The sequence below is a fragment of the Numenius arquata genome, chromosome 28 (genome assembly GCF_964106895.1).
Source record: "Numenius arquata chromosome 28, bNumArq3.hap1.1, whole genome shotgun sequence".
Taxonomy (NCBI): domain Eukaryota; kingdom Metazoa; phylum Chordata; class Aves; order Charadriiformes; family Scolopacidae; genus Numenius; species Numenius arquata.
The window spans coordinates 991,902-1,015,042 of record NC_133603.1 but is presented as its reverse complement, the minus strand read 5'-3'; the positions used below and the strand labels follow the sequence as shown (position 1 = coordinate 1,015,042).

General features: G+C 60.0%; 3 pseudogenes; all 3 read right to left on the bottom strand.

Moving 5' to 3' along the window:
• Positions 1-1,058: 1,058 nt before the first annotated feature.
• LOC141476086 (uncharacterized) lies at positions 1,059-2,683 on the bottom strand (annotated as a pseudogene).
• Positions 2,684-6,012: 3,329 nt separating this feature from the next.
• On the bottom strand, positions 6,013-8,744 carry LOC141476085 (PHD finger protein 1-like; annotated as a pseudogene).
• A 2,681-nt stretch (positions 8,745-11,425) lies between these two features.
• LOC141476084 (carboxy-terminal kinesin 2-like) lies at positions 11,426-22,603 on the bottom strand (annotated as a pseudogene).
• Positions 22,604-23,141: the final 538 nt, after the last annotated feature.

Below are 23,141 nucleotides of genomic sequence, written 5' to 3'. Positions count from 1 at the left end.
TCTGGCAATGATAGAAAAGTCTGGGATATGTTTTCTCCAAAACACGAGCAATCCCAACACATGCTGCAACTCTTTCTTTGATCCGGGCATTTTTCCCTGGTCTAGCGTGGTAAGAGTATCTTTAGGAATGCAGGTCATTCCTCCTTTCCACAAGATTCCTAAGAATTTAACCTCGTTGGAGGGGGCTTGAACCTTTTCAGGTGGAATCTTTAATCCTAAGCTCTCCAAATGGACAATAATGTCATTTTGTGTTTTTTGAGCCTTTTCTGTCTGATTTCCTCCTATTAGCACATCATCGATGTATTGGTAAATTCTGACTCCTTCTTCTAGCGGGATCAGTTCAAGTTCTTTTGCTAAAGCATGGTGGGCTAATGCGGGAGAATGCTTGTACCCTCGAAACGATCCTGGTCCTCAGGTTGCAGAGGGACCATTGAAAACATATCCTTAACATCGATAGTTGCCATAACAGGGTGAGCTCGCTCCTGGGTAGTAGCTGTGAGGTCAGCTGGTTTTGGCACTGCAGCTGTTAATGGACCAGTATTTGCATTTACTCTTGGATAATCTACAGTCAATCTCCATTTGCCATTTGGCTTTCGGACTGGCCGTACCGGGGAATTAAAAGGAGAGTGAGTAGGACCGACAGCTCCTTGTTCCCTTAAGTCCTCTAACAGTGGGGCTATTCCCTCTCGTGCCCCGAGGGGTTTGATGTTTGTTATTTTCAAGGGGGGAAGTGGGGGTGCGGTTTGTAAAAGTCGCACCTCCACTGCACCAAAAGACCAGCTCCCTCCCCCTGTGTCCGTCCACTTTCTATCTTTCAAGACACCCAGCCCTAAGAGGTTAAGTGGGAATGGTCCGACAACCACTGGTGTTAAAACGGTTGTTTCCTCTCCCGGCAGTGTCCAGTTAACTGTGGCTAATGATTGTGCTTGTACATTGCCGACCGCATCAGCTACAACAACCCTCGCTTCCGTACTGAAATGCCACTACGGGACGCATCCTCAGTTCTCAAGGCTGAAATTCGAGCTCCAGTATCTACCAAAAATGTAATTGGGATTTTCTTAGGTCCTACAAAACAGGTAATCATAACATCTCCTCGCTGGTTCATAGGGAGCTGTCTGATACGTAGCCAGGCCCCTCCGCTCCTCCGCCCGCTGTTGAGAAGCGGAGCAGTGAGTTTCCCGCAGATTCCTGCTGGAGAGATCGAAAGCGGGGGGGCAGCGGAGACTCGGGGTAGAATTGCCCGGCGTCTTTGTCCAGCTTGAAGTTAAATTTTGGGGAGCCACAGGTTTCTCGGGCCACTCCTTAACCAGTTTTTCTAGCGTGTCAGTTGGTAACCCATCCATCAGATCTCGGGGAGTACCTTTCTGCCATCCCATAGTCCACAAGGTATTTCGCCTCTTGGATATCTCCCTCCCGCCACTGACCCATTGTTTTTTCTCTGGCTCTGGCAGCCGGAGGGGTTTCTAGCTCTGTCTGTCTTAACCCTTTCGAGTCTGGTTTGGCAGAGGGGACACTAACAGGACCATATTTTCACCCGTAGTTAATTAATTCTTGGGCAACTTCTCCCCATGTCCACGCCCTCCGGTTTGGATCTCTGTGATCGGGGGGTGCTCTTTCTTCCCCTTCCTCTGCTGCAGCTGCCTCACCTCGGCACGCTGCCCTAATGGTTCCTCGCAGCTGTGTACCGATTGGTTTCAAAGAGCCAGGGAGTCCTCTTATCGGCGGTGCCGTTCATTCGGGGTCTACTGGCAGCATCACGGGGGATTCTCGTTGGAGTCTAAGCTCATGGTTGGACATCATTTGCAGGCAAACCCCTTTTTGCACACTTTCCACTATCTGATCGACCGACCCGGAGATAGCAAGGGGGTCTCCTCCTTCTGAAGGACTGAGACCTCCAGCCCAATAGGCTGCTTTTTGAGTTAGGGACCAGGGAGCCCGGTGGTGGCCAGTAGTTAAGAACATTCCAGGGGCCCAATATCCTTCAGCTTCCTTCTCACTTAACAGTACCTGATCTCCACCCGATGAGGACACTCTCCACACATACTCTGTCTCTGACTCCCTGGGAGCACGGCTAAATTCTTTCTTTAGTTTAGCTAATTCCACAGCGGAGTAAGGCATTTCCTTAATGGTAAGTTGAGGGGCAGCATTTTGACCATCGTCAAACTCATACTCCACTTTGACAAGAGGCCTGGAGCGAACAAGGAGGGGCTTTCCCCTCGTCCAATTTAGCTTTCGCTTCGCCTAATTCTGTGCTGGGGTATAAGGGATCTCTTCTGCTCCCGTCCGCAAGGAGTTGTTCTTTAAGGGCGGACTGCAAACAACTCGCCTGAGCTCGCTCTTGATCTCACTGCCCCTTTAACTCCTCCACTCCTCCTTGCAAAGATGATTGTACCAGAGTCTGCAGAGACTATACAATTTGAGACTCGGCGCCGCGTCGCTGATCCCGAGCTTCTACGGCAGCAACTAAACTAGCACCCAGAACGGCGCATAGAATAGATTGCCCTTTTCCAAAGCAAAGTCTGGCATCCCTTTGTAAGGCGCTGATTCGATCGGAAACACTCTGCAGATTATGCCAATTATCTCGTGCCCAATCACTACCCGGTACTGAAGGGCGCGCATTATGTTTTTCCAAAAGATCAGACAAAACTTCTCGCCCCGAAGGGGGTGAGAGGCTCTCACTCATATTTACTCAACAACAACAAAAAAAATCAAAACTCAAATCTGGTTTTCAACAACAAAGGTCGGGGGCAGTCACTCGGAGAGGTCGCACATAGCACACTAAACAATTCAACACAGATTCCCACCCCCTTACGTCTCCGAGAGGCGCACACGTATGTTCACAGACCACTAACAGTCAATAAACAAATCCAAAAATAAATTCCTACTGTTCACAAAAACTTCAGCACTTCTCCAATACACACAATAAGCAAATAGTAAAAACAGCACTCCCAGTCCCCAGAATCCTATCCCACCTTCGTCACCAGTAATATGTTAGGTCCCGGTCTGATTTTTTTGTCCGGGAGGGGGTTCAAAATGATTCCGGGGGCGCGATTGAGACACAAATGAGGTCTGATGCTCTTTACTGTAGTTTTATTGTTGGTACCTAAAAAATGATGCCAGCAATAGAGAAAAGGCAGAGGGAGAGGAAAGGAGGAAAGGAGAAGCAGAATTTGGGAGAGCTGCAAGACAAGAAATAGTCTATCACCACCACGATGGTGGGTCCACAGGATGGCTCGATGATCCTCCGGAGTCACCGGCGTCCCATTGATCCGCGATTCTCAGGCCTTGGCAAGGGTGAGGGTGGGTGGTGGGGAGGGGTCCCCCATTGCAGTGGGGCACAACGGTCATTTATAGTCCCTGTCGACCCATAGCGGGGCCCATCGATGTGACAGTCACCTGTGCTCATCCCATCGGTGTCCCACACAGTCACTGCACGAGCCCCCCCTCGCCTCTGCTAAACGAGAAGGCAAAATCTGGAAAAACCGTGCAGTTGCATTGCAGATCAAAACCGACCAAAAAGTAGAATCATAGAATCACCCAGGTTGGAAGGGACCTTCAAGGTCATCTAGTCCAACCATCAACCTAACTCTGACAAAAAAAACCATCACTAAACCATGTCCCCCAGCACCATGTCAACCCGTCTTTTGAACACCTCCAGGGATGGTGCCTCAGCCCCTTCCCTGGGCAGCCCATTCCAAGGCTTGATAACCCTTTCAGTGTCAAAATTTTTCCTAATGTCCAGTCTGAACCTCCCCTGGGGCAACTTGAGGCCGTTTCCTCTTGTCCCATCGCCTGTGACTTGGGAGCAGAGACCGAACCCCCCCGGCTACACCCTCCTTTCAGGGAGCTGTAGAGAGCGAGAAGGTCTCCCCTCAGCCTCCTTTTCTCCAGGCTGAACGCCCCCAGCTCCCTCAGCCGCTCCTCACAGGACTTGTTCTCCAGACCCCTCACCAGCTCCGTTGCCCTTCTCTGGACCCGCTCCAGCCCCTCAATGTCTTTTTTGTGGTAGGGGACCCAAAACCGGACACAGCCCTCGAGGTGGGGCCTCACCAGTGCCGATCTCAGAAGAATTTGGGCAAGGCAAGGAAGGAAAACATTCTGTTTCTCTGGGGCGATGGGAGCATCGGGGTGACATCCGAGGCATCCTTCTTGTGGGCAGCGACAGGCCAGCCCTGGTCTCTGCGGTTCAGTGTCACCATCTGCAGTGACTTCACCGAGTGCCAGCATGGAGCTTGGTGTGAAGAGGTTCTACCTCGGGTACAGAAGCAGCAGAGGACATGTTTTTCCACTGAAAACATCTTGCTGAACCTGAAATCAATTAGGAACGTGGGGCATTTTTTTGGTTTGTTTTGTCTATAGCCCGGGATAAAAAATTTGTGGACGTTTAGAAAGCTGTTATTTTGGTGTGAATAATTATCCAAAGCTCTTTATCTACCTCCCAGCGCCACTGAGAATTGTTCTTACGCATAATGTTTTCTGGTTGCAGGGAAACTTGGAGCCCTTATGTGATAACGGGGAAGTTGAATTATTCCTTCAGTCTTTGTTTTGTAAAACAAAACCGAATCGGGTTTTTTCATGTAACAAACCTACAGCTTCTCAAAACACTGCAATCTGTGGTTGTACAGCCGCAGGTTTAAAGCCAAAGAATCTCAGTTTAGAATTGTAGTTACATAAATTTGGAGAGGAATGCTTCAGTAATTGAGTTTCAGTGTATGAATTCTTAAGTAATACTTCGGAAAGTGAATTTGTGAGTTTACCCCATCCTAAAGAACCCAAAGCTGACAAATTAAAACCGAGCAAGCTGCAGGAGAACAGAATCTGGTGCCCTTCCTTCATAGCTAAAATAAACTTTCATCTTTTTCTTTTGTAAGCTGATGACATGCAATCGCCTTCACTCCTCATTTCTGTGGGTCTTACAGGAAAGTCGTTTATGGCCCTGAACTCCAGCTTATCTATTTTGTGGCAATTTGTACACATGTAATTCTGGGTCAAAGTTGCTGTTTAACTGAATTAGCTTTTCCCACACCTAGTGAGTTTGATAACTTTTCTAGACTGAGATTCTGTCTCTTCTTGATTAGGAAATGAAAGCTGAAACAAGACATACTGTATAGTCTCACAGGAGTCCTTTAGAGCCTCCGGGATCGTGAGGGCTTCATTGAACATGACGAATCAGAATTAGGTCTTTCTTGATAAGCTCCGCCAGAATACTTGGAGTAGATTGCTTCTTGATGTCCTCCCGACCCCAGGAACATTACCTTTGTATATTAAAACATTCTAAAAAACAAGGCACACGGGATACATATGTCACAGACTTTATTAAAACTATCCGTAACGGCTCTTCTCTGGACCGGTCTCCGAGGAGCTGATTGGGAACCTCCCTCTTACAAGTCCCTTACAAGCACAGGGAACTGTTGTCTTCCTGGGGGTGTTGGTGGACAGCCGGCTGAACATGAGCCAGAAGTGTGCCCAGGTGGCCAAGAAGGCCAACGGCATCCTGGCCTGTCTCAGGAACAGCGTGGCCAGCAGGAGCAGGGCAGTGATGGTGCCTCTGTACTGGGCACTGGTGAGGCCTCACCTCGAGGGCTGTGTTCAGTTCTGGGCCCCTCACTCCAGGAAGGACATTGAGCTGCTGGAGCGTGGCCAGAGGAGAGCCACCAAGCTGGTGAGGGGTCTGGAGAACAAGTCATACGAGGAGAGGCTGAGGGAACTGGGCATGTTTAGTTTGGAGAAGAGGAGGCTGAGGGGAGACCTCATTGATCTCTACAGCTCCCTGAAAGGAGGGTGTAGAGAGGTGGGTGTTGGCCTCTTCTCCCAAGGGAATAATGACAGGAGCAGAGGAGATGGTCTGAAGTTGGTGGCAGGCCCCCCCCCAGGCCCCCCGCCAAGACACTCGGAACCCCCCCAGTCCTCCTACAGCCCCCCCAGCCCCCCCAACCCCCAGAGCCCCCCCAATCCTCCTACAGCCCCCCCCAGGCCCCCTGACTCCCCCCAAACCTGGGGGGGCAGCGGGCGTCAGTGCGTCGGAAGTTGTAGGAGCTGCCGGGGGGCCCTGGGGAGGGGTAAAAATTGGGGGCAGTGAGGGGGGGCACCCCTAAAATATCGGGGTGCTAGTTTAGGGAAGGGGGGGGGCTCACCTGCGGGCGGCGGGGGGGCGGGCGGCGGCGGGACCCCCCCTGGCCCTGCCCTGAAGGGAAGCTGTAAGACACCCTCCGTATCCTGCCCGGGTTTTGGGGGGGGCCCCCCCGGGCGGGGGGGCACAGGGGGGAGGTTTGGGGGTGCAGGGGGTAGGTTGGGGGGGGAACCCCCAGAGCCCCCCAACCGCCGTTACCTACTGGGCGGAGGGCGGCCGGGGCCGCTCACCTGCTGTCGGTGAGCGGGGAGGGGGGGGCAGCAGGGGGGGGGCCCCCCAGGAAAGCGGGGGGCAGCGGGGTGGGCGCCCGCGTGTGCAGCCCAAAGAGCCCCTTGCGCTTCTTCATCTCTCGGCCCGAGATGAACCTGGGAGGAGAGGGGGGCTCGAGGGGGGGGGGCTGCTGGGGTGGGCTGAGAGATCAACCTGGGGGGGGAGGATGGGGTGGGGGGGGGCTGTGGGGGGGCTTTGGGGTGGTTTCGGGGGGGGGGTCTTTTAGGGGGTTGGGAGGGGCTGGGGGCTTGGAGGGGGGGCTTCGGAGCTTTGGGGGGGGCTTTGAGATGAACCTGGGGGGAGAGGGGGGGGCTGCGGGGGCTGAGAGATGAACCTGGGGGGGGAGGAGGGGTTTGAGGGGATCTGGGGGGGTTTAAGGGGGGGTCTTTTAGGGGCTTGGGGGAGCTGGGGGCTTGGGGGGGAGGCATTGAGATGAACCAAGGGGGAGAGGGGGGGCTGAGAGATGAACCTGGGGGGGGGAGAGGGGGGGTTGGGGGGGAGGGGCGCTTCTGGAGAGGGCTGGGGGGGGGGCCTGATGGGGGGGCCTTGGGTTTGGGGGGAGGGTCTTGTGGGGGTCTGGAGGGGGCTCTGGGGTGGTTTGGGGGAGGGGGGGGGCTTTTGGGGGGGCTGAGAGATGAACCTGGGGAGGAGGAAGGGTTTGGGGAGGGGGCTGGGGGGGGCCTTTGGGGTGGTTTGGAGGGGTCGGGGGGGGTCTTTTAGGGGGTCTGGGAGGGGCTGGGGGCTTGGAGGGGGGGCTTTGGGGGGGGCTCTGAGATGAACCTGGGGGGAGAGGGGGGGAGAGGGGGGGCTGAGAAGCGAACATGGGGGCAGGGGTCTGGGGGGCTTTGGGGGGAGTTCGTGGGGGGCTGGGGGCATTCAGGGGCATCAGGAAGGATTTAGGGGTGCTGGGGGGGTGGGGGGGTCAGGAGGGGTTTGGGGGTTCGGGGGGGGGGAGGCACCCACCTGTCCTTGTGGGCGCTGAGAGCCCCCAGCAGCTGCCCGTAGCGCTCCCCTTTGGGGGTCTCGGCGAGCTGCGGGGGGCGGGGGTTGCAGGGGCGTAGGGGGGGTGAGACCACCCCTACCCGACCCCCCCCGACCCCCGCCCGTGGTTTTTGGGGTGCGGGCCCCCCCCGTACCGGCCCCAGCAGCAGCGCGTCCCAGTTGGCGCTGGCGAAGGGCAGGATCTCCCGCTCCAGGTCGAATCGGACCCCCCGGACCCACCGGTCCCCGTAGAGCAGGGGTTTGCTCAGACACTGGGTACAGGCTTCGTGGAACCACTGGGCGCAGCCCCGGCACTGCAGCATCTTCAGGTTCCACCTGGGGGGGGGGATTAATTAATTAATTAATTTAAGGGGGGGGGGCACCCCGAAATTGCAAAGCGGGGGGGGGTAGGGGGGGGTCTGTACTCACTCGCCGGGCCCCCCGCAGTAGCAGTAGCACTGCTGGCGGTTGGCGAGGTGGGGGGGGGTCCCACTCCAGGGTCTTCAGCTGGTAGGGCAGCACCGCCTTCATGCTGAGCATCGCCTTGGCTTGGGGGCCCTTCTTCAGCGCCCCCCCCCTCTGCGGGGACAAGGAAGGGGGGGGGAGGCAAATGAAGGGGAGGGGGTGTCCCGTGTGGTGCCCCCCCCCCAAAACACCCCTCGCCCCCCCCCCTCTTTGGGGCTCACCTTGGTGGCCACGGCGAAGACGCAGCGGCGGCACATCCAGGGTCCGGCGGGGTGGGCGGCGGGGAGGTGGCACTGCTGGTGGTAGGCTTTGGGGGGGGGGGCTGTTACATTTTGGGGGGGGGTGTCCCCGGAATAGGTGCGGGGGGGGGCACACTCACCATGGCCGCACTTCTCGCAGCGAACCAGGAGGTTTTCGGGGTTCAGGGCTCGGCCGGAGCAGACGCAGCAGGATTGTTCCTCACCCGGCACTGCCGCTAGCTGGGGGGGGGGCAATTAACAACAGGGGGGTAATTAATTAAAGGAGAGGGGGGGGTTCATTAATTAAAGGAAGGTTCATTAATTTAGGAGGAGGCTCTTACCGGGGCTGATGTCTTTCCAAAGGACGAGGAATTGGGAATTATCCTCGAATTGCACCAGGCAGCCCCGGCGCCCTGTGTCCACCTGGGGGGGGGGGGGGGCAAAAAAAAAAAAGGGGGGGGGGGTGTTAAAATGGGAGGTGCCATTTGGGGGGAGGGGGGCATTTAGGGGGGTCGGGCACCCACCTTTTTGATGGTGCCCAGGTAGAGGAGCCCGTCCGTCCAACGGGCCAGGACGTCCTGGCCCTCCCAAAAGCGGGGGGCGGCTGGGGGGGGGCAGCGGGGGGCGCGGCTGGGGGGGGGCCCCGCCTCGCTCGCCATCACATCCTGGGTGCCTGTTGGGGGGGGGGGGGTTGGAGCTGGGTGACCCCCAGCTAGGGACACCCCCCCCCAAAAATGCATCGGGGGAGAGGGATTGGGGGGGGCAGGATTTACCACCCCACCCCCCCAAAGGAATGGGGCTGGGAGGGGCTCCCAGTTTGGGGGGGGGAGCATGCTGGGATGGGGGGAGGGTCCCAGTTTGGGGGGGTCCCAGCCTGGGTGGCTCATGCAGGATTGGGCGGGGTTCCCACTTTGGGGGGGTCTCGGACTGGGGGGGCTCAGGGAAGAATGGGAGGGGCTCCCAGTTTGGAGGGGGTGTCTTGGATTGGAGGGGGCTCCCAGTTTGGGGGGGTGCCAGTTTTAGGGGGGGGGGCATGCTGGGATGGGGGCAGGGTCCCAGTTTGGGGGGGTCCCAGTTTGGGGTGGCTTGCAGTGGGGGCGGGGGAGGGGCATGCTGGGACGTGGGGGCTCCCAGTTGGGGGGGGTCCCAATCTGGGGGTGCTCACACAGGGGATTGGGGGGGGGGCAGGATTTGGGGGGACCCCCCCCAAAGGAATGGGGCTGAGGGGGGGTGCCAATTTGAGGAGGGGTCCAGATCTTGGGGGGGGGGGCTCATGGAGTAATAGGCGGGGCTTCCAGTTTGGGGGGGCCCATGCAGGACTGGGGGGGGTCCCACTTTGGGGGGGTCTCGGACTGGGGGGGCTCAGGGAAGAACGGGAGGGGCTCCCAGTTTGGAGGGGGTGTCTTGGATTGGAGGGGGCTCCCAGTTTGGGGGGGGGGGTGTCCCAGCCTGGGGGGGGTCATGGAGGAATGGGGGAGGGGGCAGGTTCCCAATCGGAGGGGGTCTCGGTCCGGGGGGGGGCTCACACAGCGATGGGGGGGTCCCCGTTTGCGGGCGGGGGGGGGTGCGTTTTGAGTGCTCCCGGTTTGGGGGGGCCCCTCCCAGGCTGGGGGGTGTGTCCCGGATTGGGGGGGGGTGTCCCGGTTTAGTGGGGTCCCGTTTCGGGAGGAGCTCCCCGGGTTTGGGGGGGGGGAGATGTATCCCGCTCGGGGGGGTCCCGATTTGGGGGACGGGGGGGGCTGTCCCGGTTGGGAGGGGGGGTGTCCCGGTCGGGGGGGGGCTCACGCAGGCAGCGGGGCGGTCCCGTCCAGGGAGGTCGCCTCCCCAGCCCCCCTGCCCCGGGGGGGGGGGGTTGGCACCGGGGGGGTCCCGGCGGGGCGCGGGGTGTCCCGGGGTCCCGGCCCCCCCCCCTTACCGGCGGCGGCGGGGCCGAGCGGGGGGGACAGGGAGGGCGCGGAGGGACGGCGGCACCGGTCCCCCCCCCCCCACCCCGGGGACCCCCGCGGGCACCAGCCCCGGGGCGGGGGGGGGGCAACCCGGGGCTGCTCCGGCGCTGCCCCCCCCCCCCCTCACGGCGCTGCCCCCCCCGCCCCGTTCCCCCTCCCCGAACTGCCCCGGCCCCCCCCTACCCCGGGGCTGCCCCGGCCCCGCCCCCGCCGCGCAGGCCCCGCCCCCAACTCACCCCCGGGGCTCGGCTTGTGCCCCCCAGCTCCAGGCCCCGCCCCCGCCGCGCTGACCACGCCCCTCTCTCCGCCCCCACCGCCCATTCCCCGGCCTCTCCGCCAAAATCAGACCACGCCTCCCTCCAGCAAGTCCCGCCTATCTCTCCGCCCCCAACGGCTCCGCGCCCCGCTGCTCCGCCAGCCCCAGGCCCCGCCCCGTCGCCCAAGCCACGCCTATCTCCACGCCCCGCGCCGGCAGTCGGGCCTGGCGGGAGCGGCCGGTGCGGCATCACGTGACGCAAAAGGAGGGGCAGCCTCTGGCAGCCGATTGGCTGGGCGAGGCGGCGAGAGAGCGGCGATTGGCGGAGAGCCGCGCGCGGGGGCGGGGCGGGGCGGGGCGGGGCGGTGCCGGGCTATTCAAAGGGGCGCGGCGGGCGCCGCTTTCTTCCTGCGGGCCGGTGCGTGGAGCCCCCGACAGGAGACCGGCCCCCGCCGGGGAGAAGGTGGCGGCGCCCGAGCGGAAACGGGTCCGGACCGCGGGGGACGACGGCTGCGCCCCGCTCCTGCCCCTTAGCGTGGGGGCGGCGGGCAGGGCAGGTAACGGGGAACTGGGGGGGGGAGTAGGGACTGGGGGGGGCGACTGGGGAGGGGAGTAGGGACTGGGGCTGGGGCTGGGGGGGGGGAACTGGGGAGGGGAGTAGGGACTGGGGCTGGGGGAGTGGCACTGGTCCCAGTACCATACTGGGAGCCCACCCTCCCTCCCTCCATGTCCCTTCCCCCGTGTCCCTCCCCAGCCCCTCAACTGGCCGCTGCAGCCGCCGCCAATTATTAAATCCAATTATTAAATCCAATTATTAAATCCAATTATTAAATCCAATTATTAAATCCAATTATTAAATCCAATTATTAAATCCAATTATTAAATCCAATTATTAAATCCAATTATTAAATCCAATTATTAAATCCAATTATTAAATCCAATTATTAAATCCAATTATTAAATCCAATTATTAAATCCAATTATTAAATCCAATTATTAAATCCAATTATTAAATCCAATTATTTCAGATCAGCGCTCGGTGGCGGCAGCAGCGGTCCCCTCGCGGGGCGCCGCCATTTTCCCCCGGGACACGTGAACGCGAACAACCAATCAGCGATGGGGCAGGAAGTGGCGGGGGTTACTTCCGGTTGGGGTGGGCCGTGCCCACCACGCACTGGTTCACCTGAGGGAGGGGGAAGGGGGGGGGTGTTGTAGGACCCCCCCAAAACGGCCCTTAGACACCCCCCCCCCCCAAACACCTGCCCCTTCTCCAACAGCTCCAACCTCACCCAAATCTACCCCCGCCCTCCCAAAATAGCCCCCCCCCCAAATCTACCCCTTTTCCCCCCAAACCGGCCCCCCCTTGACTCCCCCCCACCCAAACAGTTCACCCCCAAATCTGCCCCAGTCCCCCCAGTTACACTCCTCTGCCCCCCCAACCATCCTCCCCCTTCCCAAATCATCCATCCCCCCAAAGCCATATTAATGCCCCCCCCCCCCCCCCCCGAAAATTTCCCCATTGCTTGTTTCCCAAATTATCCTTGAGCTCCCCCCCCTCCCCCCCTCCATCCAAACCTCCCCCCCCCACCTTGCTGGCGAAGCGCAGGGAGTTGAGGGTCTCGGAGAAGTTCTCCTCCAGGGGGGAGATGTTCACAAACATGAGCCTGGGGGAAGTCGCGGGGGTGTGGGGTGTCAAAGGGGCCCCCCCAAACCTCCCCCACCCCCCAATAACCCCAAACACCCTCCAGACCCCCCCAAACCACCTCCCCACCCCCCACAAACCCCCCCAACAACCCCTAGCCACAAAGAACCCCCAAGCACCCCCACCCCCAAAACTCCCCCCAGCCTCCCCAGGCCCCCCCAAACCTCCCTCAACCCTCCCACCCCCCAACCCGCTCTGGCCCCCCCCAAACCTCCCCCCCCTCACATCTTGGCGGAGCCCCCCAGGGAGTTCTGCAGCAGGTAGGTCAGTTTGCTGTTGCGATAGGGAATGTGGGGCTCCTGTGGGGACAGCGGGGGTTCGGGGGGGGGGGCCCTGAGGAACCCCCAAACCCCAGGCCCCACCCCCCCATCCCCAGTGCCCCCCCCTGACCCTCAGGGCCCTCCCCCACCCCCCCAATACCTTGTTGGAGAGGGCCATGAGGACGTGCCCCAGGGTGGGCAGGCTGGCATCAATGGGGGTCCTGAGGAACCCCCCAACCACCAGTGGCCCCCCCGATCCCCAGGGCCCCCCTGTGCCCCCCCCAACCTCCTCACAACCCCCAGGGCCCCCTTGTGCCCCCCCCCCGCCTCCCCCTTTGTTGGAGAGGGCCATGAGGAGATGCCCCAGGGCTGGCATTGATGGGGTCCTGAGGAACCCCCAGTGCCCCCCCCCGCAAGCCCCAGGGGCCCCCCTGTGCACCCCCCCAGGCCCCCTACCTTGTTGGAGAGGGCCATGATGACGTGCCCCAGGGCGGACAGGCTGGCGTTGATGGCCTGGGTCTCCCGCAGCCGCTCCCCCTGCGACAGCGACTTCTCCAGCCGCTCGCTACCCGCCAGGTCCACCAGGCTCAGCACAGCTGGGGGCACCCCAGAAAGGGGGGGGAGAAGGGGTCACCCCAAAGCTGGGGCCACAGAGGGAGCCCCCCCAAAAAGGGGGGGAGTCCCAAAAGGGCTCAGCCGAAACTGGGGGCTCTAAACCTGTGGCCCCCAAAGGGGGGACCCCGAAAGGGCTCAACCCTGATCGTGGCCCCAAACTTGTGGCCCGGGAGGGGGCGGGGGGGGCCCAAACCAGTGGCCGTAAACTGGGTGACCCCTAAAATGTCACCCCAAACTGGTGGTCCCTAAAGGGTTGCCTATAGAGAGTGTCCCCGAAGGCTCCCCCTATAGAGCCTATATTTTTTTTTTTAACTCACTTCCCAGCCCTTTTCCCCCAGTTCCTGGGCTCCCTGGAAAAGCTGCCGCACGGCGCGAGGGATCACCCCCCTGCTAGGCTCGTCCGCCCCTCCGGCCCCTCCATTGTGTAGGTCTTTCCGCTCCCCGTCTGCCCGTAGGTGAAGATGCAGACGTGGTACCCGTCCAGCACTGACTGTGGGGGGAGGGGAGGTGGCAAGAGAGGTGAGGAGGGGGCTGTTTGCCATTTTCGGGGGGGGTGGTGGGGGTTCAGGGGGAGATTTCGAGGGGAAGGGGGAATCTGGGACCTGCACCAGCAGCGCGATCTCCTGCTGGGAGGCAGCCGGGGGGAAGACGCGGTCGAAGCTGAAGTCGTAGCGTACGTCGCCTCGGGACTCGCGCCCCAGATGAGACTTTTTCTGGGGGGAAAAAGGGGTTTTTTTGAGGGGTCCCCAACTCCATCCTCGGGTCCCCTGGGTGAGCAGGAGCTGGAAAGCCCCCCTTTTGTCCTTAAAAAACTCATTTGGCCTGGAGAGCACCAGCACAGTGTTGTCCTCAGGGGGGAACTGGAGATGCTCCAGCCCCCTCTGGTGCTCCTGCTCCTCGGGCAACACCGGCCGCACACGGCAAAAGACACGGATGTTGTGTCTTTTTTTTTAATTGTCTCCTCATTTTGCTGGAGGAAAGCAGGGAGATCTCCCCCCTCCGTGACCCACCTCCCTTTCCTGCAGCGCGGCCGCCAGCGCCCTGGCCTGCCCTTCGGCCTCGGCCACCGCTCGCCCCCCTTCCTCCACCTCCTCCTTCAGACGCCGCTTGTCCTCTGCCAAGCGCTGGCGCCTCCCTCCGCCGGGTCCCAGCTCCGTCTGCCGCTGCCGCGGGTTCTGGTTCTCCCGCTCCAGCCCCCGCCTTGCCATCACACCCCGCAACGCGAGGAACCCGGCCCTCACCGCCCCCATCTTCCCCCCGCGCTCCTTCAAACCGCCCCGCCCCGCCCCCCAGCGCGGCTCTCCGCCAATCGCGGCTCTCCCGCCGCCCCACCCAGCCAATCGGCTGCCAGAGGAGAGACCGCCCCTCCCGTGCGTCACCTGCCTGAGCCCCCCCCACCTGAGCCCCCCCCCCCGAAAGGTGTCTGCCTGACGGGCCACGGCGGGCCTCGGGCTGTGCTGCGGGGCTCTTGTGCTTCCTCAACATTATTTTCCACTTTCTGTGGAAAAATTGTTCCCAATATCCAATCTGAACCTCCCCTGGTGCAACTTGAGGCCGTCTCCTCTCGTCCCATCGCCTGTTCCTTGGGAGAAGAGACCGACACCCCCCCCCCTGGCTACACCCGCCTTTCAGGGAGTTGGAGCGAGCGAGAAGGTCTCCCCTCAGCCTCCTCTTCTCCAGACTGAACACCCACAGCTCCTTCGGCTGTTCCTCAGAAGGTCTCCAGACCCCTCACCAGCTCCGTTGCCCTTCTCTGGACCCGCTCCAGCACCTCAAGGTCTTTTTTTGTGGTGAGGGGCCCAAAACCGGACACAGCCCTTGAGGTGGGACCTCCCCAGTGCCCAGTACAGGGGGACGGTCACCTCCCGAGTCCTACTCACCACGCTGTTCCTGACACAGGCTGCTGGCCTCCTTGGCCACCTGGGCACGCTGCTGGCTCATGTTCAGCCCACAGTCGACCAACACCCTCAGGTCCTCTTCCTTGGGGCAGCTCCAGCCGCTCTGCCCCAGCCTGGAGCATCCATGGGATTGGTGTGACCCAAGGGCAGGACCCGGCACTTGGCCTTGTGGAACCTCATCCCATTGGCCTCGGCCCATCGATCCAGCCTGTCCAGATCCCTCTGCAAAGCCTTCCTGCCCTCCAGCAGATCAACATCCCACCCAGCTTGGTGTCGTCTCTGAAGTGCTTGAGGGAGCACTCAATCCCCTCCTGCAGATCATCGATGAAGATGTTGAAGAGAACCGGCCCCAGCACCCAGCCCCGGGGGACACCACTGGTGTTTCTAGATCTTTCAGGAAGTTCAGAGTGACACTCACAGGGAATGGACCGCAGCAAATCACGGCTCCCAGCTCAGACCCCGGGCAGGAACACCCCGTTGCCAGGTCCTACAGATGAAACCTCGAGAGCTCCCTGTGCTGAATGTGTCTAAAGGCAGCGGCATGATGTACGAAAGGATTCCTGAAAACCAGATTCATCAAAAGCGACTTCTGTAAGTCCCTGGGCAAAACTGCCCACGGTGTCACCACATTATGGAATCACAGAATCACACGGGGTTGCAAGGGACCTCTGGAGATCATCTCCTCCAACCCCCTGCCAGAGCAGGTCCACCCAGAGCAGGTCCCAGAGGAAGGTGTCCAGGTGGGGTTTGAATGTCTCCAGAGAAGGAGACTCCACCACCTCCCTGGGCAGCCTGTCCCAGGGCTCTGCCACCCTCCCAGGAAAGAAGTTCCTCCTCGTGTTTAGGTGGAACTTCTTATATTCAAGTTTGTGCCCGTTTCCTCTTGTCCTGTCCCTGGGCACCACTGAAAAAAGACCGGCCCCGTCCTCCCGACACCCACCCTTTAAGTATTTATAGGCGTTGATCAGATCCCCCCTCAGTCTTCTCTTCTCCAGACTAAAAAGACCCAAGTCCCTCAGCCTTTCCTCATCAGAGAGGTGCTCCAGGCCCCTCATCATCTTGCTCCTGCATCCCCTGCTTGCCTTCCTCTGCCCGGGGACTGCCTCAGAGATTCCCCGATCCATGAGGTGCCGAGGTTAAATTTGTTCTTTGCCTTTAAGCTGTGTTTTTGTGGTTGTTCCTGCGTCCTGCCTGCATCGGCTCACACAATTATTATTTTTAGTGCTTGGGTTGTGCATCGTTTCGACCTTGGGAAAGAGGATGGAACTCGGCTTTGTTGTGCTACATCAAGATAAAGGCTGTTAATGAAAATATAATTACTGCAGGAGCGGTAATGTACTAGATTGGAGTTGGGTAGCTATCCTATTTTTTGAGCTTGCTGCTTTTGAAGTAGAAAAACTGCAAAGTTTAAACGTTTAAAGAAGTCCCTCAGCCTTTCCTCATCAGAGAGATGCTCCAGGCCCCTCAGCATCTTTGTAGCCCTCTGCTGTACCCTCTCCAGCAGTTCCCTGTCCTTCTTGAACAGGGGAGCCCAGAACTGGTCCCAGTGCTCCAGACGGGGCCTCCCCAGGGCAGAGGAGAGGGGGAGGATGACCTCTCTCCACCTGCTGGTCACGCTCTTCCTGATGACCCCCAGGATGCCATTGGCCTTCTTGGCCACAAGGGCCCATTGCTGGCTCACGGCCATCCTGTTTTCCACCAGGACCTCCATGATTTCTGAATGATTCAGATGATTGCTGACCCTCCCCCAGGCTTCACCTTGAGCTTCTGCATGACATGGTGGAGGCGGCACCGCTCCATAGAATCATAGAATTTCCAGCTCCAGCTCCAGCCCGTGGAACCACTCCTGCTGATGTCCCAACTGCTGCTGCCCCTGGGAAGCCCCAGACTGGACTCAGCGACAAGTGGGAACCGGATTCCAGCTCTGGGGTCAGGAAGGCACGGATCGGGATCAAAGGCAGATGAACAGACAGGGTCCTCCTCGGACGTCGGCCATTGGAGAAAGAGCTGACCCTTTGATCCCTCAGCTTTTATCCTGAGCGTGGGGCAGATGGGATGGAACACCCCCTTGGTCAGTCTGGGGTCACCTCTCCTGTCCCCCTCCTCCCTGGGAGTGGGACCCTTCCACGCTTTTTCCCGCTTCTGACCCTCCAATGGGGCCAATGACGAAATGGGATGCCCTTGGTTGTGACAGCAATAAGTGGAAGCAGGAGCCTCTCTGCTCCTCGGCCCTTGGCGTGACGCACAGACCTTGCTCCGGGCGCTCCAAGAACCAGCGGTTTTCTCCACAAGACACTGTTAATTTCAGAGAGTCGGAAGAGGCCGAGTTGAGAAGTAAAATTACTGACCAGGAAGTTGGTTCTGTTTTGCCTCAAACCGGGCCATCAGTGCAAAAAACCATCTTTTTTTCCTACTTTTTCTGGAGGAAAGCAGGAAGAACTCCCGCCCCGTGACACACATCCCTCTCCTGCAGCGCAGCCGCCAGCTCCCTCCTTGCGTTCCTCCAGCCGCTTCTCCTTTGCCAAACTTTCAGCCTCCCTCCGCCAGGTCACCAGCTCCAGCTCCAGGCTCCTGGGGGGGGGACACGACACCCCGATTGCTGGGGGGACTCATCTCAGACAGAGGGCCTCCCACTTCCCCCGCTCCAGCCCCACCGTCGCTCCCCGGCTGTCCCTCAGCGCAGCCCACGGGTCTGTCACCTGCCCTTTCAGGTACCAGGGGGCACTTGGGGCGGGGGGCGGCAGCTGGTGCGGCACCTGTGGGGACACTGGGGGGATTAGGGCTCTGGAAGGTTTGGGGAGGCACAGGGGGGCTGTAGGAGGACTGGGGGCGTTCTGAGGTACTGAGGGGGGGTCTCAGTTTGGGTTGAGGGGCTTGGGGAGGGGCTGGGAGTTGGGAGGCTGTTTTTGGATGGGAGGGTTGTGGGTTTTTGGAGAGGCCAGGCCCTCCCCATTTTAACACCCACCCCTCCGCATCCCCCCCCATCCGGATGTTCGCCTCCTTCCACCCCTCAGGCCGGGGGTGCTTTGGGGGTACCCCAAACTCACCACCTCCTGGTCCCCATCCTCCTGCGCTCTGCACCCCAAAACACCCCCATGCTCCATGGGCTCTGCACCCCCACATTTATTCAGCTGTGTTGAAGTTGCCTTGGGGGGGTGTGGAGGGAAGCACCTGTTTTGGGGACAGAAATGCCTATTTGGGCACCAGCACAGTGTTGTCCTTGGGGGGAACTGGAGATGCTCCAGCCCCCTCTGGTGCTCCTGCTCCTCGGGCAACACCGGCCGCACACGGCAAAAGACACGGATGTTGTGTCTTTTTTTTTAATTGTCTCCTCATTTTGCTGGAGGAAAGCAGGGAGATCTCCCCCCTCCGTGACCCACCTCCCTTTCCTGCAGCGCGGCCGCCAGCGCCCTGGCCTGCCCTTCGGCCTCGGCCACCGCTCGCCCCCCTTCCTCCACCTCCTCCTTCAGACGCCGCTTGTCCTCTGCCAAGCGCTGCGCCTCCCTCCGCCGGGTCCCAGCTCCGTCTGCCGCTGCCGCGGGTTCTGGTTCTCCCGCTCCAGCCCCCGCCTTGCCATCACACCCCGCAACGCGAGGAACCCGGCCCTCACCGCCCCCATCTTCCCCCCGCGCTCCTTCAAACCGCCCCGCCCCGCCCCCCAGCGCGGCTCTCCGCCAATCGCGGCTCTCCCGCCGCCCCACCCAGCCAATCGGCTGCCAGAGGAGAGACCGCCCCTCCCGTGCGTCACCTGCCTGAGCCCCCCCCACCTGAGCCCCCCCCCCCGAAAGGTGTCTGCCTGACGGGCCACGGCGGGCCTCGGGCTGTGCTGCGGGGCTCTTGTGCTTCCTCAACATTATTTTCCACTTTCTGTGGAAAAATTGTTCCCAATATCCAATCTGAACCTCCCCTGGTGCAACTTGAGGCCGTCTCCTCTCGTCCCATCGCCTGTTCCTTGGGAGAAGAGACCGACACCCCCCCCCCGGCTACACCCGCCTTTCAGGGAGTTGGAGCGAGCGAGAAGGTCTCCCCTCAGCCTCCTCTTCTCCAGACTGAACACCCACAGCTCCTTCGGCTGTTCCTCAGAAGGTCTCCAGACCCCTCACCAGCTCCGTTGCCCTTCTCTGGACCCGCTCCAGCACCTCAAGGTCTTTTTTTGTGGTGAGGGGCCCAAAACCGGACACAGCCCTTGAGGTGGGACCTCCCCAGTGCCCAGTACAGGGGGACGGTCACCTCCCGAGTCCTACTCACCACGCTGTTCCTGACACAGGCTGCTGGCCTCCTTGGCCACCTGGGCACGCTGCTGGCTCATGTTCAGCCCACAGTCGACCAACACCCTCAGGTCCTCTTCCTTGGGGCAGCTCCAGCCGCTCTGCCCCAGCCTGGAGCATCCATGGGATTGGTGTGACCCAAGGGCAGGACCCGGCACTTGGCCTTGTGGAACCTCATCCCATTGGCCTCGGCCCATCGATCCAGCCTGTCCAGATCCCTCTGCAAAGCCTTCCTGCCCTCCAGCAGATCAACATCCCACCCAGCTTGGTGTCGTCTCTGAAGTGCTTGAGGGAGCACTCAATCCCCTCCTGCAGATCATCGATGAAGATGTTGAAGAGAACCGGCCCCAGCACCCAGCCCCGGGGGACACCACTGGTGTTTCTAGATCTTTCAGGAAGTTCAGAGTGACACTCACAGGGAATGGACCGCAGCAAATCACGGCTCCCAGCTCAGACCCCGGGCAGGAACACCCCGTTGCCAGGTCCTACAGATGAAACCTCGAGAGCTCCCTGTGCTGAATGTGTCTAAAGGCAGCGGCATGATGTACGAAAGGATTCCTGAAAACCAGATTCATCAAAAGCGACTTCTGTAAGTCCCTGGGCAAAACTGCCCACGGTGTCACCACATTATGGAATCACAGAATCACACGGGGTTGCAAGGGACCTCTGGAGATCATCTCCTCCAACCCCCTGCCAGAGCAGGTCCACCCAGAGCAGGTCCCAGAGGAAGGTGTCCAGGTGGGGTTTGAATGTCTCCAGAGAAGGAGACTCCACCACCTCCCTGGGCAGCCTGTCCCAGGGCTCTGCCACCCTCCCAGGAAAGAAGTTCCTCCTCGTGTTTAGGTGGAACTTCTTATATTCAAGTTTGTGCCCGTTTCCTCTTGTCCTGTCCCTGGGCACCACTGAAAAAAGACCGGCCCCGTCCTCCCGACACCCACCCTTTAAGTATTTATAGGCGTTGATCAGATCCCCCCTCAGTCTTCTCTTCTCCAGACTAAAAAGACCCAAGTCCCTCAGCCTTTCCTCATCAGAGAGGTGCTCCAGGCCCCTCATCATCTTGCTCCTGCATCCCCTGCTTGCCTTCCTCTGCCCGGGGACTGCCTCAGAGATTCCCCGATCCATGAGGTGCCGAGGTTAAATTTGTTCTTTGCCTTTAAGCTGTGTTTTTGTGGTTGTTCCTGCGTCCTGCCTGCATCGGCTCACACAATTATTATTTTTAGTGCTTGGGTTGTGCATCGTTTCGACCTTGGGAAAGAGGATGGAACTCGGCTTTGTTGTGCTACATCAAGATAAAGGCTGTTAATGAAAATATAATTACTGCAGGAGCGGTAATGTACTAGATTGGAGTTGGGTAGCTATCCTATTTTTTGAGCTTGCTGCTTTTGAAGTAGAAAAACTGCAAAGTTTAAACGTTTAAAGAAGTCCCTCAGCCTTTCCTCATCAGAGAGATGCTCCAGGCCCCTCAGCATCTTTGTAGCCCTCTGCTGTACCCTCTCCAGCAGTTCCCTGTCCTTCTTGAACAGGGGAGCCCAGAACTGGTCCCAGTGCTCCAGACGGGGCCTCCCCAGGGCAGAGGAGAGGGGGAGGATGACCTCTCTCCACCTGCTGGTCACGCTCTTCCTGATGACCCCCAGGATGCCATTGGCCTTCTTGGCCACAAGGGCCCATTGCTGGCTCACGGCCATCCTGTTTTCCACCAGGACCTCCATGATTTCTGAATGATTCAGATGATTGCTGACCCTCCCCCAGGCTTCACCTTGAGCTTCTGCATGACATGGTGGAGGCGGCACCGCTCCATAGAATCATAGAATTTCCAGCTCCAGCTCCAGCCCGTGGAACCACTCCTGCTGATGTCCCAACTGCTGCTGCCCCTGGGAAGCCCCAGACTGGACTCAGCGACAAGTGGGAACCGGATTCCAGCTCTGGGGTCAGGAAGGCACGGATCGGGATCAAAGGCAGATGAACAGACAGGGTCCTCCTTGGACGTCGGCCATTGGAGAAAGAGCTGACCCTTTGATCCCTCAGCTTTTATCCTGAGCGTGGGGCAGATGGGATGGAACACCCCCTTGGTCAGTCTGGGGTCACCTCTCCTGTCCCCCTCCTCCCTGGGAGTGGGACCCTTCCACGCTTTTTCCCGCTTCTGACCCTCCAATGGGGCCAATGACGAAATGGGATGCCCTTGGTTGTGACAGCAATAAGTGGAAGCAGGAGCCTCTCTGCTCCTCGGCCCTTGGCGTGACGCACAGACCTTGCTCCGGGCGCTCCAAGAACCAGCGGTTTTCTCCACAAGACACTGTTAATTTCAGAGAGTCGGAAGAGGCCGAGTTGAGAAGTAAAATTACTGACCAGGAAGTTGGTTCTGTTTTGCCTCAAACCGGGCCATCAGTGCAAAAAACCATCTTTTTTTCCTACTTTTTCTGGAGGAAAGCAGGAAGAACTCCCGCCCCGTGACACACATCCCTCTCCTGCAGCGCAGCCGCCAGCTCCCTCCTTGCGTTCCTCCAGCCGCTTCTCCTTTGCCAAACTTTCAGCCTCCCTCCGCCAGGTCACCAGCTCCAGCTCCAGGCTCCTGGGGGGGGGACACGACACCCCGATTGCTGGGGGGACTCATCTCAGACAGAGGGCCTCCCACTTCCCCCGCTCCAGCCCCACCGTCGCTCCCCGGCTGTCCCTCAGCGCAGCCCACGGGTCTGTCACCTGCCCTTTCAGGTACCAGGGGGCACTTGGGGCGGGGGGCGGCAGCTGGTGCTGCTGGTGGGGCACCTGTGGGGACACTGGGGGGATTAGGGCTCTGGAAGGTTTGGGGAGGCACAGGGGGGCTGTAGGAGGACTGGGGGCGTTCTGAGGTACTGAGGGGGGGTCTCAGTTTGGGTTGAGGGGCTTGGGGAGGGGCTGGGAGTTGGGAGGCTGTTTTTGGATGGGAGGGTTGTGGGTTTTTGGAGAGGCCAGGCCCTCTCCATTTTAACACCCACCCCTCCGCATCCCCCCCCATCCGGATGTTCGCCTCCTTCCACCCCTCAGGCCGGGGGTGCTTTGGGGGTACCCCAAACTCACCACCTCCTGGTCCCCATCCTCCTGCGCTCTGCACCCCAAAACACCCCCATGCTCCATGGGCTCTGCACCCCCACATTTATTCAGCTGTGTTGAAGTTGCCTTGGGGGGGTGTGGAGGGAAGCACCTGTTTTGGGGACAGAAATGCCTATTTGGGCACCAGCACAGTGTTGTCCTTGGGGGGAACTGGAGATGCTCCAGCCCCCTCTGGTGCTCCTGCTCCTCGGGCAACACCGGCCGCACACGGCAAAAGACACGGATGTTGCCCTGCAGAAGGGGAAGAGCCGTGATTTTGGAGGTACGGGGCGGGGGATTCAGATGATTTCCCACCCCCCCCCCCAGACCCCCTCCCGGCTTCACCTTGAGCTCCTGGACCAGATTATGGAGACGACGACGCTCCATCTCCTGCCCGTGGAGCTGCTCCCCCTGCTGCTCCACCTTCTGCTTCTGGGCGGCTGCCTCCAGTCGCAGCTCGGCTGCCAGCGCTGCCTCCGCCCGCAGGTGCCCCTCTGTCACCTGCAGCTGGACCTGGGGGGGGAGGAGAACAGCCCTCGGTTAACACAGGAGGGGGAAAGACTGGCTCCGCAGGGGTGGAAAAGCAGCCCTGGTTGGGGGGACGCACACACACAGAAACCAGCCTCGACTGTGGGGTGCTGAGACAGCCCCGCTCCCGGGTGGCGCTTTGGGGCTGAGAGCAATCGGAGCAGAAAACCACCTTTTTTTTTATTTTTCTCCTCATTTTGCTGGAGGAAAGCAGGGAGATCTCCCCCCTCCGTGACCCACCTCCCTTTCCTGCAGCGCGGCCGCCAGCGCCCTGGCCTGCCCTTCGGCCTCGGCCACCGCTCGCCCCCCTTCCTCCACCTCCTCCTTCAGACGCCGCTTGTCCTCTGCCAAGCGCTGCGCCTCCCTCCGCCATTGATCTCTCTCATCCTGGCAGCTCGTCAGCTCCTTCTCCGTGCTCCTGGGGGACACGCACACCTCGTGTTAGGGGGGGGAAGTGACACCCCAATTCCCGGGGTGGGGGGCGGGGGGGGTCTCACTCCAGGCGGAGGGTGAGGAG